This window comes from Lepisma saccharinum, chromosome 13, assembly GCF_977018435.1.
Source record: "Lepisma saccharinum chromosome 13, izLepSacc3.1, whole genome shotgun sequence".
Lineage (NCBI taxonomy): Eukaryota > Metazoa > Arthropoda > Insecta > Zygentoma > Lepismatidae > Lepisma > Lepisma saccharinum.
Genome location: NC_139241.1, coordinates 59814730 through 59832474, shown reverse-complemented (window position 1 = coordinate 59832474; position 17745 = coordinate 59814730).

Here is a 17745-nt window from a genome sequence, read left to right as displayed (position 1 = left end):
AATACAATTGAAAGTTCGTCACTGTTGTTTTAGGGCATTATATAATAAATTACATAACTAACCAGTATTAGATTAGTCTAATATTGTGAAAGCATCACAGGATTATCAGTTCATGTATTGTTCCGTCCATATCTGTTATTGATACTTCTATTTTCTTACAAATATTACCTCATAGTATTCATGTTTTCTATCGAATGACTATACTTCCATTTGGTAACAAATGTGAATGTCGTAATAATTTACTTAATATGTTATAAATAAAGCTCTCTTGATTTGTCTCATGTTTTTATATGAGGCACATACATACATATCATAATTTGGTATCAAATTATGCATTTCAAATGTTTTTGTACTCTTTGCAGCATATTTAAAGCTCTACCAAAGATATGTTCTATTACATTGTGCAAAATAGTTACATGTGTTTTTTATTTTTTGTTGGTTGGTTTGTATTAGTTTTTTAGAAGCCTTATTGTATTAGAATCTGTGATAATAAAAGATCTCATTTTAAGCTATCAGTGCACATATCGTTATTTATATCAAAATTCATGTTCTTTGCGAAAACATTTGTCCACATGGAATCTGTCACTTTGTGTGAGACTGATACAGGAGAGTTTTTTTTTTAAAGTCTAATATCACAGACATAGATTGAATGAATTGTTGCTTTAAGTTCACTTTATGCACAGAAAGGATGATCGGGACTGGACCTACAGTTTAAAATTGGATCCGAACTACTGTGCCATGTGCCGCCACCAGGTACTGAACCCCTTAAATTACATGGTGACGACATCACCACTACATCATCGGAGAGACATAGATAGTTATTGTTAATTGCACATATTTTATGAATTGATGAGACATAAACTTGCAATAAGAAGCTCTGTAATTGCAGGCTATCAAAAATATAAAATTACTGTTTTTTTGTGTGTGTTTAATTTTATGCCTTATTGTTTAGGGTGATGCCTCATGGTGTAATGAATTAATGAGCAGTGTTGGAGAAGTAATGCAACACGAGTAATATATAACTTTCTCTACAATGCATTACAGAAGGTTGTTCGCTTTATATCCGACCATGTTTGACGGGTACTCACCTTAAGAGATACCACGCTGCCACCACCGATCATGTTCTATTGGGCCCCCAGCATTGTGGACTATCACCTGGCATCGCAGTTTCCATTGCAGCAAGCTCCGGCGCAGGACAGGCATGGGAATTCTGTCCCACTCCTCCCTGCAAGCTTTCCATAGACCATCCAGGGTGCGCGGGCGGCGATGTTGAAGATGTTTCTTGGCACGCCAATCGACGGATCGCCCTTCGCACTACAGGTGACACTTTGCTTGCAGCCCTTCTCCTGGTGGTTTTCGTTGGTGAATGTTTTGCATGGAGAGCCTGTTGTGTGTAACGGGCCACAATAGCTTTCGCAGTAGTCACCCCGAGTGTTACCCCATTCTCCCGACACTGTTTCACAATGCGTACGTATGAAAACTTAGCATGGAAAGGGCCATTACGTAACCCTCCCAATACCGGTTAATTTTCGGCGCCATTTGATAACATTCACTACCAACACTCACGCACCTACAAGGTCAGACACAATACTGCTCCCGCCAGCAGACCCATAGTTCCAGCATGATATGCCAGGTGGCAGCACCAAATCGAAAATGGTCGGATATAAAGCAAACAACCTCTGTATATTGTGTTACTGAAAGTATATCAGGATTTGGAATGTAATGCATTACTTTACATTGCATTTTATTGAATGTTTGCATAGCCACTGGTGGCAATTTGATAAAAGTCACATGAAAATAGTTTTTGTACTTTACATCTTCTGTCGAACATTTTGGATCCATTTGTGAAATCCCAGGAATTAGAATATTAAAAAAATGTTTAAAAGACTCAACAGCAAAGATGGATGAGAGAAAGAAAAGCAGGAATGTGCAGAATGTGAAAGTTTGTATGTGTTTGTCTGTAAACAAGACACACAGGGCCGCCGTTAGGAAACGCAAGGTCCTTTGAGAACTATATCCGCGAGGCCCTTGTATTAAATAATGTTAAAATATCGATAACATCCATTTCTCGTAAAATTCTTCTCTAACGCCAACCTGGTTATTAGAATTCTGTAATTATTGTTAAGCACGAGTGCGCGTTCGCAGTATCACCGTTAGTACCAATAAAATTTAAAATTTGTCAACCAGCTTTTCTTAATGACTGCTGATTGAGACCTTGTTTCAGCGATACAATCCCTAAAAAATATATATTTTATCCTGTGTGTTCACAGCCATGTACTGTAAATTGACCCTCCTTGTTGATATTTATCTTTTCTGCCAGAGAACGCACTAAGTACGGAAAGGGGATCATGACAGCCAGAGCCGGCCTTAGGGGGTGGCAACTCAGGCACTTGCCCGAGGGCCCGTGCTCCAGGGGACACCATAATATGTAGTTTGTATTCATTTTTTTTTTTTTTTGTGAATTTAGAGGATGCTGGTGCTCCCAATGAAGTAACTAATCTGATATAGCCTGCATTCGTATCTTATTTTGACATACGAGGGTGGTTTGAAAAGTTCTCGGAATCACCACCAGATGTCAGTGCTAGGACAACGAGGTTCCCGCATAGTAATAGGCCATCCTTTATTAATAAACACGTGGCGCGTCAGTGTTCTGGGTAGAGATCTGTGGTGCGGACATCACTTTGTAGTTGTTCCCGTGCAGTGCTTTGTGAAGATGGAAAGAATTGAGATTCGAGCGGTGATTAAGTACTTCGTAAAGAAAGGTATGAAAGCAAAGGAAATTCATGCCGATTTTCTGAACACACTGGGGGACTCTGCTCCTTCATATTCAACTGTTGCAAAGTGGACAAACGAGTTTAAATTTGGTCGGGACAGCTTAAAAGATGACCCAAAATGTGCTACCACCCTATTGAAAAAGTGCATAAATTGGTCATGGATGATCGCCGACTGAAAGTGCGTGAAATTGCTGAAGCTATAGGGATGTCATCTGAACGGGCTTATCACATTTTAACAGTTGAATTGGATATGAGAAAATTATCTGCAAGATGGGTGCCGCAACTTAACACAGGACCATAAACGCATCAGAGTGGACATTTCCGAACAATGTTTGACTCATTTTAATAGAAACCAAACAGATTTTTTGCGCCGGTTTGTGACGACAGATGAAACGTGGGTTCACTACTATACCCCAGAGACAAAACAACAGTCAAAGCAGTGGAAACATGTTGATTCACCACCACCAAAGAAAGCAAAGGCAATACGGTCGGCCGGAAAGGTAATGGCGTCAGTGTTTTGGGATGCGAAAGGAATTCTGTTGATCGATTATCTTCCCACTGGTCAAACAATTATGGGACAATACTACGCTAATCTCCTCGACCAACTAAAGCATAAGATACGGGAAAAGAGGCCAGGTTTGGCAAGAAAGAAAATCATCTTGCATCAGGACAATGCGCACCCTCACACAAGTGTCGTTGCCATGGCAAAAATTCATGAACTTGGTTACGAATTGTTGCCACATCCGCCTTATTCGCCTGATTTGGCTCCCTCAGACTTCCATCTTTTCCCCAAACTCAAAAGTTTCCTCGGTGGACGGAGATTCTCTTCAAAGGAAGAACTAATAGCCGAAGTTGACATGTATTTCACAGGCCTGGAGGAATCTAATTTTCGAGATGGGATCAAGGCATTGGAACATCGCTGCACCAAGTGCATTAGTGTACAGGGAGACTACATTGAAAAATAAAAAAAAAATCACTGTTGTAAGTCGTTTCTTTCTATTCCATTCCGAGAACTTTTCAAACCACCCTCGTACTTAAACATATCCAAAATTACTGAAATAATAAACAAAGTAGCTACTACATAATGATAGTGTTCCAAATATTTGTATCAAAAATACTTAACATATATTGTTTGTTTACTTATAGAATGAACTATATGAAAATATTATTTCTATGGAAACAATGCAAATTCACTACTGTGTCAAAATTCAATGAAAAGTAAAGATATGATTAAATATTGCTACTTTTTAGTTAAAGTAAGAATATGATATTGAACATTCCAGCTATTGCAATTAAATATAATGAACGTCATACTGAGGGTATATCAGATTGATTGATTGATTTATTGTTTCAAGTCCACTTTATGCCAAGAGATGATAAGCAGTATTGGACCTACAGTTTAATGTGGATCCGAACCACTGTGCCATGTGCCTCGACCTGGTATCAAACCCGGGAACCCTTGATTATAAGGCAACGATGTACATCAGAATGAAAACGAAATGAAAATGTAATAGTGCATTACATTATGATATTATAGGACACCTGTACTTCAGACTAAGGAAAAAAAAAATGCAAAAAATAATAATTATACGTCCCGCGAATAGTTTATATGTCCCAGACCCTGTAAAGCACGGTTATGCTCTGCCAAATATTTAATGACATACAGTATTCGTTTCAAGACCTCGCGCTAGTTCTGCTTTCCCTGTGAAATCAACAGTCCCTGTTGCTCATCAATAGCTATGTTTTTCTGCAATCTAAATTCACATTCGGTCCATTTTTTTAAGGCATTGAATGTGACTTTCTGGTATTTCATGGTTTTGTGGTCGATAGCTTAAATGCCTCCAATCATCGAAGCCTTCATTTGCCAGCATACCCCCACCCTAGTCCCCAAACAGATTAGAACAAAAACAGAAAATCTTATCTTTTCTCTTCGGGTACACCAACCGCCTTCTGCCGACTGTTTCCCCATTTTGCATAACATGCTTATAATGTCCAGCTGAAAGGTGTCTATTATCATCATTAATTGGGTAATCATGATTTATGGTGTGATTAGGGTCCTTTTGAATGATTGAATCAAATTTGTAACTGTTAGCCTGGATCTAGAAGCAGAGGCAATCTGTCACCTCCTCGCAAATAGTTCCTACGTTTGGCACCTGTTTCACAGACGAGCTACATTTAAGGTCACTGTCGCCATTGGTACACGACTATATCACGAACACACTCCGTAACATCACTATGAACACTAAAACCCTTGATGTCAAGTGTATCTGCATTAATTCTGTTTATCGTGACGAAATTTGAAATGAAAACTGTATTTCCAGGCAGCAAAAAATTCTCGAAGGCACCCTTCTGTTTTTTTAAAAACACATCCTTTTTTCCATTTCTTTTTAGCATTTTAGAATCCAGCCAAATTCAAATTTATGATTTTTTTCCCATTCCTAACATATTCCTATAATTGCGATTCTACACACCTGCACGCACTACTGTGTCAAACAAGGATGACTTCAAATATGTTGACACTTGGGCATGGTTGTAAAATCTGGCAAAATCTGGAAACGTTTCTTCTCTGGGAGGGTTTGAGAAGCGATAAAAATAAAGTACTCATATCTCCAGATCTTTACTTCTATTTCATCTAGGGAGGCAATATGCCGACACAAGTTCCTTTGACCTGCACACCACTTGTCTTGAGAGGCCTGTTTCTGAAGCCACTTTTTGGAAATGGATGAAGTTGTAAAGTTTGATGTCAGAGGGAGGGAAGGCCGCGTGAGGAAAACAGAGTACACCCCTGATTAAAAAGTGATATAATCTTGTGTAATTTTTGTTGTATTCGTGTGTTCCTTGGGATTTATTTTTGTGGGATTCTCATTTCATATCTAAGTTTGAGACATAAATACTGTCATCAAGTACGTTAAAATGCAATATTAAAAAACTGATATTGTTTTCCATGTTTCCTTCGAAAAATTATTAAAAGACAAGCCATTCATTTTTTTACATGCGCTATTTACAAACTGAAGTGCTTGGAATATCACAAAATAAGGGACTAAAGATTGACGCTAATCCTGTGTTGCTAATTGCTTGCCTTAAAAATGGGGAGATTACTATACATGCAGAAAAGCTAAAATGAAAACACAATGAAAATGAATTTTTGCAAACTGAGGTTTGCTTAAATACTGCAGTCACATTTGCATAAAAGTGACAAATTATTGTTTGTGCCAGCAATGGGACTGTTCTCAAACTATATTTATGCCTACTTTTCTTATTTTATGTCGCTTTTCTGCTACTTTAGTTAAATCGTAACAATGAGCATGAATGACCCTTGTATAGAATTGAAGATGGGACACTCACAAAGGAACATCCAAGCCCACGTCAGGATTCGAGCGAGTGCATTTTTTGAGAATTAGATATTTGAATAGTAGGAATTAAAAAATGGGATGATATGAGTGAAGCAAAAGAACTGAACTTATCTTTAATCTCGAAATTCTTCACAGTAATGCTGCTACCAAGAACTCCGTGTCGCAAGAGCCATCTTAAGGGCACAGCCTGCCAAACAGCTTTTCTTTTGGTGACTGACCTGTGGTGAGTGCATCGAATCCCATTGCTGCTAATTTCTGGCTTTCGAGACTGGAGCCCGCTACTGCTTCTTTTCAAGTAGCTCTTTAATTGTTCTCATGATGCTGGGTTAACATGGAAGTTTTGAGAGTTCGTACTGGGAATCGAACCCGGGACCACTTGCACCAAAATCTAGAGCGCTAACCGTTAGACTTGGCGAAAGCCCTCTTCACGGTAATTGGTACGTTTAAATTTCTTTCTTTAATGCAAAGTAACTTTCTCCTAATTTCATCTAACCACCATTCATCATCGTCGCCACGATCAAACCAAAAAACAGAGAAATGCATTTTTTATCCTTTGGGTTCCTATTTGCCTACTTGTTTCAGAGGTTTTTGCTGACTACAAATCCACACCCCTACTCATTATATTCGAAAACAAGAGCATTACGTGCTTTGCACTAATGGAATATCAGACACTCGGTAGACTGTTTCATCTTGCCGTTAAAGACACCAGCTGTGGTTGTAAACACATAGAGACGGCACCTGATTGGCCCGCCACCTGCACCGTACCCCTCCCACATCAAATACATAAAACCATACCCCAACTTTTCTCTGCACTTCAATCTCTGAAGATGAGAGTGACGTTAGCTCTCGAAAGCTCAGAAGCCTATCCGGAAATCACCTGGCTGATGTCCTGAGAGAACTTCATCATCATTTGCCGCCAGGAAAGCTTCAAGAATTACTTCAATATAATATAAAGTCTTTCTCTTTGCTAATGTTGCTACAACACTAAGGGTTCTGGGTTTGAATCCTGGTCTGTGTATGGGTGTTCTTTGTAAGTGTCCCTTAATTAATTAATCTTTAGGATTAGCCCAACGTGGCAGGAAAGCAAAGTAAAATAAACCAAATGAATCAAATCTTTGCTAATGTAAGGGGGCAAGCTCTACTGTTGCCTCACTCTTGCTACACACACATGACTTGCTCTTTCCCTTATCATAATTATTGCTCATTATAGACTGTGCTGTATCATGTGCTGAGTAATGACATAAGTAGCTCTGTATGTCTGTTATTATCACTTTGCCCAGACGAAGGTCACCAGAGCATGATGTAATTGTTTTTATTTTCTGTGCCAAAGCATTGTGAACGAATTAAAGATTACATTGCTTTCAGATGAACTTCAGTCACGATTCACACACACAACATATTCCTTTCTTCATTGCTACAGTGAAACTCCTGACGCTACAAATGTAAACTTTTTTTTTTACTTTTTCATGCATGGATGAGTTGTTTGAAATTTGCCTTGCAGCAAACAAGAAAAACTTTAAACAGTGAGGTGTGGTTACCTCGGGTACCAACAGATTATGGGTAAATTTTTAAAGCATCCCCTTCCCCCAACACAATATATTTCAGAGTTGTTTCAATACCGAGGAAATAATTTTTTATTTTTATGGAAGTGATAATTTGGCACTAAACCTAGATTTTATTTACCTGTATCCATGCCTACAGCAAATAACCTGAATCCTCAATGAAATGTCAAATCCGGGAACTTTTCTAACGTTGGAAGTGGCCCCGGTGCCCACCCAGCGTCAAATGACATGCGTACCTGGGGGAAACCCTGGGGCGGTACCCCCACACCCCCTATACACCTTCATGGCATGGTGCTAAGCACAGGGGAGCACTTTACCTTTACCTCAATGAAATTTCACTTCAAAAATTTAACATGATTTGCATTTATGTTATAGGATAGCATAAAAAAAACAGTCACAATTAGACAGAAAAGAGGTGCTGGATAACCAAATAAAAACTTGAGAAATATACTGCAGGTGACTGAAAATATTGTTAGATAGTACTGAAGTAGCTTGTCTCTTCATCATTTGCTACACTTTTGCATAAACACAAATAAATAAATAAGGGAATGTGGTTGTAGGGAGTGATCAGAAAGCCCTTTAATTTACATGAAAAAATATTCACTCTAATAAATTAACGGTTCAATTTACCATGATGAAAAATGAACCATGAACTTAGAGTGGATTGATTATCTCTCTCTGCGTAACCAACAAACGGAAATCTTCAGAATATGATTTTGCAACATTGTCCTAATAATAATAGTATTCAAAAATACTTTTTCAGCAGGGCGAAGTCTGTATGCACGCAATCAATATTCAGAAATCTCTCTTTGAAAATCACATGCAAAAAATGTTTTTGGGATCAAATTCAGAGTAAATCATGACTGGTTTGTCTATGACTGAGCTACTACGTATGTAGCGATTGTTATTCTCGTGATTAAATTTCATAAACCGGAAAAGTGATATGAAATGGCAAAGTTGCAAATTAGTATAGTGAGAAAACTGCTAATAGGTTTTGTGTAATTTGCGCAGTAATGTCTATTGTAGGAGTGGCAGGGGGGGTGATTTCCCACCTCTGTTCCCATTTAAATTCAATACAATGAATTTCTATTGAACATAAAACAAATCATTGGTTGTTTCTGAATGTTCATTAAAAGTTGCCAGGTGGTGCAAGCTGCCAAACAAGTGATTGGGAAATAAAGTCATCGCGAGAGTTTTTTTTTGGGGGGGGGGAGGGCTCTTGATACAAAATTGAATAGTAGAGGTAATAGTAGTAGTAATAATAACAATGAACCATTATTATTATAATTGTTATGTCCTTTGGAAACTTACTTTATTTTTCTAGACGTAGAGTGGGATGCATATGTATTAGCAAGCAAATTGTTTTACGGAATGAGAGCTTCAAGAATTGAAACAAAAGGCTAAACAACCTGCTCATGACCTCTGCAAGAGTGTACATAAAAATCCACTACTTATCAACAAGTAGGATGGCAAATAGGCAACATACCTGTTGCACCGAATATATACCGATTTAATATAATGGGAAACTGTGACTATTTGTATAGTTTTGCTGGTTAGAATCCACTTTCTTGTGTAGAATGTTTTTTTTTGTTTGTTTGCCCGACTTGATCATGTTTCTTCCCATAGTGCACACTGCATGATGACGTCAAGCTGAATATCTTCCATTTCCATGCGCCAGGAAAGATTCCAGTTTTGAATCCTGGCCTTGGTCCTATTAGTGAGTGTCCCTTTTCACGTAATCATTGTCAATTCTGCCAGCCTCCGTGGCGGAGTGGTTAGCACAGCGCGATATAACGCCAGGGGTCCAGGGTTCGAATCCCGGGTGTTCTTTGTGAGTGTCCCTTCATCAATTTCATTATATCGTCACTCATCCTCATCTTCGCGATTAGCCAAAAGTGGTAGAAAGCGAAGTGAAATGAAGCAAAGTAAATCAAAATCATCATCAATTCTCATCGTAATCGTGTAGTGTAGTTTAAGAAAAATACAGTCATAGATAAAAAAGGGGTCATTCCCTTTCCGAGAGACTCAGTATTATGGCGGGAAAGGAAGCAAAATTGAAAACGTGACATTTGTTCAACCGACCTTGTAAAGCAACTTCTTCAAGGATAAAGCCCGTGCGCATTGTTCTTGTGCAAGCTTTAAATAGCCGATAACGAAAGGAGACAAACTACAGCGCTAATATCTGCTGAAAGAACAGGAAACTCGTTCAGTAGCACATTCTATGTACAACTTCTGAAACAAGTCTTTTCACCATGTGTCTCATCCGGCATAAACAAGTCGCAGTGCAACCCACTTCCAATCCCATCCAGTTGGTTGTTGTCTACTATTATGGTGGAAGGTCTGTGCTGAATTTTTAAAAACATTTGACCACAGTTTCTTAATTTATATTCGTGCCTACGTTTCGGAGACTCAGTCTGCCACCATTTTCAGGGTTTTGTATTTGCATCCAACTGGTTCACCTGTCCGCAGTCCCCGAACACAAAGTGTGTTTGGCAGTTTGGGAAAGGTGTCAACGTGTTCAGGGACTACGGAGAAATGAGAAGTAGACGCAAATACAAACCCTTAAGACGGAGACAGAATCAGTCTCCCAAACGTAGGTACGAATAGAAAGTAAGAAACGGTGCTTTTAAAAAACTTACCTGCTGTAGGATGGGGCCTGCTAGGTAAACAAATGCGAACTACCATTGGAGCGGGGGAGATTTAAACGCAATGGTTTGTTGCTTAAATACTCGTATGTATCTGACATTCCACCGTTGCCCATATATTTATATCCCTTTTCATTTCTCTAGCGACAAGTTCATACGGATAAACACCACAGCGCAACTTCACTTTTCACCGTATCTCTTTTTGTGATTGCGCTGAGAGTACGGTCACCGGCAAAAAAAAAAATGGGAAACCTAGATCTTGAAATACTAGTTTCCCTGGAAGGCGTTGTGTGTGTTGCCTATCTTTACGGCGTTAAGTGAATTTTAATAGCACATTTTCAATGTCAACTTCTACCATCGCCGTAGAGTTAGGCAACACACACAGCGCCTTCCAGGGAAACGAGTACAGTAAAACCTCGTTAAGTCGGACTTCGCTTAATCCGGACAGGCAAAGGGAAAAGGTAAAAAGCAGAATGTAAGGTTTTAAATGCGGCTAGAAGTCAACAAGAGAACTTCCCAAAGAAACGGCAGTCAATCACTGATGAAATTCTGTTTCCCGCAGACTTTGTACTCTACTGTATAGTGTATTTAGGGCCTATGCCCTTTAAATACACCATAATAAACGTGTTTCGTTGCTATAATCGGAGTTTTAATGCACTTTCTACTGTTCTTTTAGGTTATTTCAGTTAATCCTGACTTTCGTTAAACCGGTCAACTTATCCAATACCAGCCAGTACCCTCTCTTATGCCACGCAGGCTTTAAAGTGTCTGAGTTAATTATTTTGGGGGGGGGCGGAGGTTGAAATTGAAATGTTGTGGACATTTTTGTCGGAATTTCTTTTCTAGTGTGTTATGCTCTACAGTGCAGGAAGTGAAAATTCCTAGCTGGGAGTACGTTTGGTCTAGGTTGAGGGTAGAAGGGAGGATCCTATGTGGAGACGATGAAGTGAGTGGGTGGATGCTTATGCAAATTATCCTAGCTGGAGGGGATGCTATGAAAATTTTCTTAACTGGGGAATAGCAGTTCTCTGGGGAAGCAGTGCCTTCGTGCACTCATGATCTACCAAAATAAAAAGAAACGCCTTGTTTCATAAAAAAAAACTAGAAATATATATTTGGTGCAATATCGAAAAGAAATGGCATTGTTAAAATTATGATTAATAATATCAAAGTCCACTAACATTAAAATTAAACACTGTGTCCGTGTGGGAACAACCTTTTAGGGGTGAAGTCCCTCCGATCGGCCTTTCATTGAGTTGAGTATTTTCAGTGAATATAGTCCCGTCGCCGGTGTATTATGTGTCATTCAAGACTAGAGTCTACTTTCTTCTAGTACACTCCAATTGACTTTGTGATGCTGGATTGACACCTATAACCTACACTGCTCAAAATAATTAGGAGATTAGGCAAAAATAAGTAGGGGATCAGATCAGATATGTTGTCATCGCCTGTATGAGCTACAATCAGCTGCTAAAGCCCCGTAAACGAAAGTTCCAGTGTCTTAAACATTACGTAACTTTTGCACTGGTGATATCAAAGGGTAGAGGAGAGGAGTGTGTGCGTGCTGGAGTTGTATGCTAGTCGTATCTGGTTAGCGATACAGTTCAGTTGGGGAAGGCAAAGGTTCAGGTGAGAAAGGCAATGCCGCACCAACGTGATTTACCGGAAACTATGGCTTGGAGCCATAGGAAGCTGGGAAGCCACAATGCCAAGTAGCACACGCCATTGGAGTGTCGCAAGGTGTGATTTCCAGACTATGGAATCGTTTTGAAACAACAGGAAGTGTTCGCAGAAGACAAGGCCAAGGTCGTCCACGAGCAATAACATCGAGGGAGGACCGTTATCTCTTAATCACAGCCCGTCGGAACAGGGGCAGAGCGCAACGCTACTGCAACGTTCCTGGCAAACAGCAACCGGACGCAGAGTGTCATCGCAAACTGACCAGAATCGTCTTCATGAAGGTGGCCTCTATGCCCATGGTGTGTGTTACATTAACGTTACAACACCGTAGAGCGCGTAATAGAGCTTTGGTGGCGGTGGACTGACGGTGTGGGCAGGAATCAGTATTGGTGGACATTCGGACCTGCACATCATCCGGGATGGCACCTTGACAGCTCGAAGGTATAGAGACGAGATCCTCCGACCTTATGTCGTGCATTATGCTGGTGCCATTGGTGATTCTTTCCGTTTCATGGATGATAATGCTCGTCCTCACCGAGCTGGGTTGGTGGATGACATGTTGGAGCAGGAGGGTATCGAGCGTCTGTCCTGGCCAGCTTGCTCTCCAGACTTAAATTCAATCGAGCATATCTGGGATGCACTAGGCCGACAAGTTGCAGCTCGATCAGCAGCTCTCACAACTCGTGCAGAGCTGGAAATTGCCCTTCTGGCAGAGTGGTGACGTATCCCCCAACAGCTCATTGATTCCATGCCACACAGGTGTGCAGCAGTATTGGCCATTAGGGGAGGCCATACACCGTACTAGAGGAGAGTTTCTGTAGTGTTTGTGTCTGTTTTTGTGCTGTCCTACTGATGCTCTAATTGTCAAATCGCATCACATGTCATTAATGTCATTAACATCAGGTATCATGACAGCATATCTTGCTGTAACTAATCTCAAAATGAAATAAAGGATCTGGTATTAGTATGCCTACATGAGTTTTGGTATCTGGTCTGATCCCCTACTTATTTTTGCCTGGTCCCCTAATTATTTTGAGCAGTGTAGTTCAACCCCCGAAAACTGAAATTGTAAGTTTGCTTGAATATTAGTATTAGAAGGGGAATGGCGCGACTCTTCCGTTGAATCTTGGCCTGACGCAACCAGAGAACGACTTGTGGGGCTGAAGTCGCATCCACATCAAAGTTCATAAGAGGAGTATTTACTATCATTTAAACAATTCTCACAAACATTTTTTTAAAATATCTGTGAATTTTTGTGTATTATATGTAACTTTTGTTAAAAAAAATGGAGCAAACCAAAAATAAAATAATTACGAGCAAAATATTTGGCCCACTGCTCTAAGAAAGAGTCCTGACTGTGCTACTTCGTTGAAGTAAAATAAATATTTCCAATTTCTTCTTCCTCAGAGATTCTGACTACCCTCATTTAGCAACTACATTGATACATAAGTCGATAACAAGAAATGGTAAAGCAAAGTACTTGAGGTAAAATGTAATTTTTTGTACAACTGGGGGAAGGGGGGGGGCTAGCTTGCTGTATATATCCCCCTCTGGCATCTAGTGTTTCTTTCAGAAAATTTGCTCCGAGGAGCATTCCAGAGAACCGGGAGGGCGTTGTGAATCTCATCTGCGAAATACAACATATGTGCGTTTAACATTGAGAATTACCAGTGGTCGTTCGTGGTTCGTCAAGGAACTTGACGCTGAGCGTTACAGGCAGGAAATGACGTACAGTAACAAAAATAAAGTAGGATGCGGTGACCTAAGTATACTTGTAATTCAATATGGAAAGACATAGATTTTTCTTTTTATTAGTCTCTGTTTCTTTTTAATAGTCTGTTGCCTAACAGTTACAAATATTATATTGTCAATTAGCATTACAATAGTAAATGGTAAATTATTACCTACTTTTACATTTTATTATCCAGAACAAATTCCACAATGGTGAACCAGGAAAAAATATTACAATTATTAAAATCAATAGAATACATCATGCAAAACTTAAGATGGCATGAATAATTTACAGCAATCTTATCCTGCGAGCTTTCTTCGAGGCATATAAATCTACTGTTTTCTCCAGAAAATCATCAGTTGGAATCTTAGGTCCCTCAATGCTTATTATCATGCAATGCATTAAAGTTCCTGGTAGCATTCTACTTCTTGTCTTAGTTAGTATCCTATTCATAGCACTGAAAGACCTTTCTACGCCGGCTGTCGTTACGGGAATGGTTTGAAGGACTTCACAGAATTTTTCAACTCGCAATATCCCACGTCAGCTTCTAAGAGTTTCAACAATGGATTGTTAGCTTCTGTATATATTCCATTAACAAGCATCGACTTGAGAAGAAATTTGTAGGACTTGAGGTCAGCAAGAACACCTTCCACTTTAAGCATGGGGAAATTAGCACAAAACCTTTTGACTTCGGTGTCTTGCAAGTCTACTACTGACTGAAAGGTTCCAAGTTGACTTGCGAATCTCATGGTATCAACAGATTGATCGTTTAACCTGTTTTCCATTTCTTCAATTACACTTTCCGCGTATTCCTTCATCCCATAGAAAGTTTTCCTAGCATCTTCAACAGCAACCAGGTGCACTTCAGATCCGATATTCTTCAGTTCGGTCCGAATATTTTTTGCAGATCACTGTTGATGTTTTCACACTGATTTGCAATATCCTGCAAATGCAATTTGGTTGAAGTAATTAGAGGGATGACTTTGGCCAGACTCAAATCCTCGTTTTGCAAAGCGTTGCTGAGGATAGAAAGTGCACTGAAGATTTCATTCATCACATTGCAAGTAATAATGAAACTTTCATTCGAGATGGGAGAGAGGAGATAAGGCTACTGCGGTTGCCAGTTTTATTCTTCTGTAAGATTGGACAAGTGTGGTCATTGTTATTTACACAGGGAAATATAAAGGCAAAAATATTCGCCACACAAAGTAATGCGGTCCGATGCGAGGGAAACAACGGTAGCAGAAAAGTTTTATACTTTGGTTTTGTTGTACAATTTTGTCCGGGGGGGCGGTAGATTCCCTCAGGGGGTGCTCCGCACTCCCGGAAAGGTGCCTGAAAGAAACACTGCTGGCATCATCAGTGGTATGTATACGTCATAATATTTTCTTGCGGGGGCCCACTGAAAACTGCGCTACACCACTGGACTCAACGTTCCCGGCATTTGTTATTGTGACGGCACTTCCTGTTCCCTTTATAAATTCACAACTGGAGGACGTTGCAGGACGAAAAATACTTTGTTTTAAACTTCTAGAGTGTGATGCATAAGTATTTCTAATTCCAAACAAAGTTGTTCATCACCATGTTTATTCTCTCAAGAATTGAAAACAAAACGCCAAACAAACTGCTGACAATTTGTGCACAAATATGCGTAAACATCCATTCCTTGAAAACACGTATGATGTAAGAATACAGTTGTAGCGCAAACGATGTGGTTTTATACTTGAACGTAGCGCACTAAAATTCAGTATCCGTTATTTCCTTGGGAACGTAGCACGTTCGTTTTTCTAATTACATACCACGTGCAATTTCTTTTTGTCTAGGGAGTTAAAACAATGGGGGTCTTGGTGTTGAGATCACACCGGTTGACCTTGACGCTTTCCCATGTAATTTCCGTGTGTGCATATTCCTCTCATACATAGCAGCTCTCATACATAGCAGCTCGATAGCTCAAGTCGTGGAAGGATTATGTTAAATTACTCGCACGCTTTCGACGTGACCTTCGACCACGTCTTGTACACCCAACGGCGAAAGAAACAGTAGGCGAATTGTCCACTACCATTTTCATTCGGTCTGTATTACACAATGTGATGACAATGAAATGAAATAATGACGTCAATAAGCAGAGAAGAATGCCTGCTTCGAACAAACATAGTTTCATTCCTTAAAACAACACAGGATATAGAATAAAAAAGTAATGAAAATAGTGGTGGACAATTTGCCTACCATTATCTTTGCCGTTGACTGTACGCTTGTATGTTGAGTTGAGATGGGGTTACACTCTGCTCGTAATGACTGGAAATACAGTATGTAACATTCTTATTCGTACACACGGATTTTCAAAGAAAATGCTTTAATATCTGAAAGGAAATACACTCTTTTGAAATTGTTTATTTACAATTCAATAACTAATATCATTAGGAACATAAAATCTTACCCAAATTCTGTATAACCAATGACAATAATATCTTAAATGAAACTGAAAGAGAAACATGCCATTTTTTGTACAACTTTTCTATTCGTACACTTAATAATATAAAAGAAAAAAGTATATTCAGAGCAAATTGACTGACAGTTCTAATACTTTGATGCGTATCCTTTGGCTTTAATTACTGCTTGACACCTGTTCTTCATAGAATTAACCAGTTTCCGACATGTTTTAGAGCTTATTTTATTCCACTCGGCTTGCACAACAGTTTTCAACTCTTGTTTGGACTTGACGCCTGCTTTATGGACTCGCCTCTTCAAAATTGCCCATAAATGCTCAATCGGATTTAAGTCTGGACTTTGAGCTGGTGTTTGTAGTAGTTTGGGCACATTCCATATTAGCCAATTCATGTTAACTCGCTCCTCATGCTTACTGTCATTGTCTTGTTGGAATCTGTAGATAGGCGGCATGTCCATTTTTTGGGCACTCTGCTTTATATTGTTCTTCAATATGTCCAAATAGACATATGCATCTATGATACCATCAATAAACTGGATGGTACCAACACCTCTGGACGACATACAGCCCCAAATCATTAATGACCCACCACCGCCTTTAACTGTTGGAACTGTGTTAATGTGATCAAGTGATCATTGTCTTTATTTGATTTTCTCCAGACCCTATTTATCCCATCTGACTCGTATATACAGTATGTAACATTCTTATTCGTACACACGGATTTTCAAAACAAATGCTTTAATATCTGAAAGGAAATACACTCTTTTGAAATTGTTTCTTTACAATTCAATAACTAATATCATTAGGAACATAAAATCGTACCAAATTCTGTATAACCAATGACAATAATAAATTAAATGAAAATGAAAGAGAAACATGCCATTTTTTGTACAGCTTTTCTATTCGTACACTTAATAATATAAATTAAAAAGTATGTTCAGAGCAAATTTACTGACAATTCTAATACTTTGATGCGTATCCTTTGGCTTTAATTACTGCTTGACACCTGTTCTTCATAGAATTAACCAGTTTCCGACATGTTTCAGAGCTTATTTTATTCCACTCGACTTGCACAACACTTTTCAACTCTTGTTTCGACTTGACTCCAGTTTTATGGACTCGCCTCTACAAAATTGTCCATAAATGCTCAATCGGATTTAAGTCTGGACTTTAAGCTGGTGTTTGTAGTAGTTTGGGCACATTCCATATTAGCCAATTCATGTTAACTCGCTCCTCATGCTTACTGTCATTGTCTTGTTGGAATCTGTAGATAGGCGGCATGTCCATTTTTTGGGCACTCTGCTTTATATTGTTCTTCAATATGTCCAAATAGACATATGCATCTATGATACCATCAATAAACTGGATGGTACCAACACCTCTGGACGACATACAGCCCCAAATCATTAATGACCCACCACCGCCTTTAACTGTTGGAACTGTGTTAATGTGATCAAGTGATCATTGTCTTTATTTGATTTTCTCCAGACCCTATTTATCCCATCTGACTCGTATATACAGTATATAACATTCTTATTCGTACACACGGATTT